The sequence below is a fragment of the Petaurus breviceps genome, unplaced genomic scaffold (genome assembly GCF_028583685.1).
Source record: "Petaurus breviceps papuanus isolate PSGF00001 unplaced genomic scaffold, PetGlider_PUasm1.0 174, whole genome shotgun sequence".
Lineage (NCBI taxonomy): Eukaryota > Metazoa > Chordata > Mammalia > Diprotodontia > Petauridae > Petaurus > Petaurus breviceps.
The window spans coordinates 32,342,929-32,347,238 of NW_027185761.1; positions in this window are offsets into that span (position 1 = coordinate 32,342,929).

Sequence of the window (4,310 nt, forward strand, 5' to 3'; positions counted from 1 at the left end):
CTTCCTTCCTTCCTTCCTTCCTTCCTTCCTTCCTTCCTTTCTTTCTTTCTTTCTTTCTTTCTTTCTTTCTTTCTTTCTTTCTTTCTTTCTTTCTTTCTTTCTTTCTTTCTTTCTTTCTTTCTTTCTTTCTTTCTTTCTTTCTTTCTTTCTTTCTTTCTCTTTTTGGATAGGAGTTGGGGTTAAGTGATTTGCCCAATGTCACACATCTAGTTTTTTGTGTTAAGTGTCTGAGGCTGGATTTGAACTCAGGTCCTTCTGACTTCAGGGCCGGTGCTCTATTCACAGTGCCACTTAGTCACCCCAGGACTTTTTCTTTCTAAGGGCTGATCCTTCCAAACCTGTTTCCTTAGACCGTCCAGATCCTCAGAAGCACATCTAGCAGGCAAATCTCTTATTAGGGTCCCATCACCACAACCACTGCTCTTGCTCTCCCCTCTCTTACTGTATATATTTTTATTCTACTTGTTGACGCTTTCATTAGATGTTAAGCTCCTTGAAAGTAAGCATGGCTTCATTCATTGTGCTTGATTGTCCAGTGCCTAGAGGAGTACCTGACACATAGTTGGTGCCAGGAAGCAAATAATTGTTGGTGGACTGACAACATTGATTATTGAAGACACCAAAACACTGTAGGACTTTTGAAGAGAAAGAGTGAAATCATCCTTGCAAGACTTGTCCATTTTTAATGAAATTCCTCATTGGAAACATGAATTAGCATTATTGCAAGGGTCTCGTGTAGAATCTGAAATATGTTCATTATAGGCATGCTCTAATTCAATTTCAATTCAGTTCAGCAAGTATTTATTAAACTTTATTAAATACCTATGTGCATGCGACTGTAAGAATGGGGAGATGCAAAAACAAAAATAAAGAAGTCCTGTCTGTCCTCAAGAAACTTTCATTCTGCTAGTAGAAACCAAAACAGAGAAGTCAAGACAAAATAGACAAAGTAATTTGGAGAAAGGAGGGAGGCCGATTAATAACTGGGCAGATCAGGAAAAGCTTCTTCATGTAAGAGGTTGCACCTTAGTTGAACCTTGAAGGGAACCAGGAATTCTAAAAGACAGAGGTGAAAAAGAGCGATTCAGGAATAGAGGAGAGGCATATAAGACACAAGGAGGGAGATGGAACGTCACATGCAGAGAATAACATATGGGACACTTTGGTTGCAATATGGAGATGTTATTAATCATGACAACAATAACAACTACCTTTAATACCACACTTAAAAGTATACACAGTGCTTTACAAACATCATCTCATTTTATCTTCACAACAGCCCCTGGGAGGTAGGTGCTATTAATTCCCCCACTTTACAGATGAGGAAACTGAGGCACAGAGTGGTTAAATGATTTGCCTAGAGTGATACAATTAGCAAGTACCTGAGGTCAGATTTGAACTTGGAACTTCCTAAGTTCAAGTTCAACATTCTATATACTGTACTACTAAACTGCCATGAGAGTTTAATGGTGAGTAAGGTGAAAAATGTCTGGAAAGGTAGACTGCAGCCAGATTGTGGAGGACTTTCTACCTTAAGAAAATCTAATATTTCAAAACTTGAGTTTATAAAACACAAAAATTAGGGGATAACATAATATACATAGAGTGCTCTGTGCTAGCTAAGAGAGAACAAAATCCTTGGGATGATAATAATAATAGTTGATCTTAGAATAATAAAATGAAAAAATAATTACAATAATGTCAATAATAATGATAGCAGTAGTAGCTAATAGCAGAATTAACATTTTTGCAAAACTTTAAAGTTTGCAAAGCACTCTACCTCACTCTGACCTTTGAAGCATATATTGTAGGTATTACTTCCTCTATTTTGTAGATGAGGAAAATGAAACTTAGAGAAGATAAGTGATTTGCTCAGGGTAATGCAGCTAGTAAGTGTAGGAAAAAGGATTTGAACTCAGATCTCCCTGCCTTAGAATTCAACTCTCTGTTCACTACATGCATGAAAGTGTTGGCTTAGTAGGCATTAACTGCTCGAAAGAGATCCAGGGTTAAGAAAAAAAAAAACAAACGTAAAATTCATGTGTTAGGAAAGCTTTTTGTTTTGAAAACAATCAGAAGGGAAAAGAAGCATACCCTTAGAATGATGAGATGCCGTAAAATCTTGTTCATGGATTCAGCTAAAAAGTACTTGCCGTCCATTAAATAGGTCCCTATTTCATATACAAACCGTCCACTCCACTTAGACTGCTATCTCACTATCCTCTAAGGGCTACTATAAACTTGTTCTGATCCTCGGGCCTTTGCCTATGTTACTTACTTCCCTTTGCTCTTCCATTTATCCAAATTTGACCCATTTTCAAGGCTTAACTCAAATCCTACCGTGTCCGTGAAGCTTTCATTGAATGCTCCACTCATTTATTTTCATCTAATTATTTTTATTTATTCCGTTAGACATTTCCCAATTACGTGTAAAAAAATTAACAATAATTCAAAAAATTAAAATTCCAAATTATCTCCTTCCTTCCTATCTCTCCCCCTTTCTCAAGAAGGCAAGCAAATTATTTTGATTATTCACTTGAGGTCCAACAAAACATATTTCCACATTAGCCATGTTGCAAAAGAAAACAAAAACAAAATAAAACAATAAAAACAGAGTAAAAAAGTATGCTTCAATCTGATTTCAGAGTCTATCAGTCCTCTCTCAGCAGGTGAATAGCATTTTATCATGGATCCTCTGGAATGGTCTCATATCATTGTTTTGATCAGAGTAGCCAAATCTTTCCCAGTCAATCATCCTAACAATATTGCTTTTCCTGTGAATGATGTTCTCCTCATTTCTGCTCACTCTACCCTGCCATTATTGATATTACTATTCTCTGAAATTCTTTATCTTTTCATAAGTAGAACTTCTTGAGTTCTGGAACTAACCCCCATTGCACCTACAACAGTGTTGAATAATTCATTCATTTCACTTATTCTTTCACACAAGATCATAGATCAGGAACTGCAAAGTATCTCTGAGGTCATCTAGTGCTACCCGGTTGTTTTATAGCTGAGGAAGCTTAGCCTGTCAAGGGCAAGGGGCTTGTGCATGGGCCCATGTAGCAAGCATCAGTGGCAGGACACAAGTCCATTTAACAAATACTTATTAAGTATCCCCTCTGCAGTACCCTTTATTGAGTGTTCATTTCTTACAGTCATAAGCACAAACATCCTCCACATACCTGCCAAAATGATTTTCTTAAACGTTGACCTGACTGTTTCAATCCTCTACTCCAAAATCTTTGGTTAAACTGTCTTACTAAGTGTTCCCCATAAATAACATGTAATGTCTGGAATTTACTCTCTTCTCACCTCTGCCTCTTTAAAATTGCTTTTAAAATAAAATTTTGCCATTTTTTTACATCTCCTACATTTCTCAGTGTATCCCAGAGAGCCATCCTTTAAAACAAAGCAGGAAAAAAGAGGAGAAAAAGGTCATCAAAAGTGACCAATATATTGGGAAAACAAAACAAAACAAAACAAAAAGCCAGACACCGTTTGCAGTGTTCCAGGCAAGTCAATAAGCATTTTTATTAAGGGCTTACTATGTACCAGGTACAGTGCTAAATTCTTGGAATATAGATGTAAGCAGATGGAAGGACAGTCCCTTCCCTCAAAGAATTTTTGTTCTAATTGGGAAAACACATAAAAGGGAACTAAAAAAAAAGGTTGGATTTCAGGCAGTGAAGGTTCCCATTGAGGAATAATGCTGGAGAAAGTCCTTGAGAGATGAGTCTTCAGTATCTTAGAGAGGAATGAAGACATGGTTGATCTATAGCCCCTCCTAAAAATGGAGGTTCTGGGAAAAGCCAGCCAATCAGAGGGAGAGACAATGGAGGGAAAAGTTCCTTACAATGTAAGAAGTAGTTTAGGAGTAGAGTCCACTTCCAGGGTGAAGAGGTTGCTATGGCATGGTTGAGAAAGTCCCAGATAATCTTTGAATATTCTCACCGAAACTTTCATTCCCACTCCCCCTCCCACTGATACGGCAAGTCCCCAGAGTTTGGCTAATCTCCTCCTCTGGGTTCTAGGAATAACTGGAGATTGATGAATAGCAAGTCTATAAAGCTATTGGCTTGAGCCTTCACCAGTGTGTTTCCTCTCAAGATTATCAGTAGAGAATTAATTTAGTCAACCAGCCCAAAGCAACTTTTTAGAAAGGGATATTTACTAGGGTGGTACAGTAAGCATAGCTAATATGAAACATTCCTCTACAAGGCTATGAAATTAAGAGCAATGTGCAGAGATGCTTAGGGGTGCTTAACTTCCATAACCCGGAATCTAAGATGAAGCATCATCCAGTTACT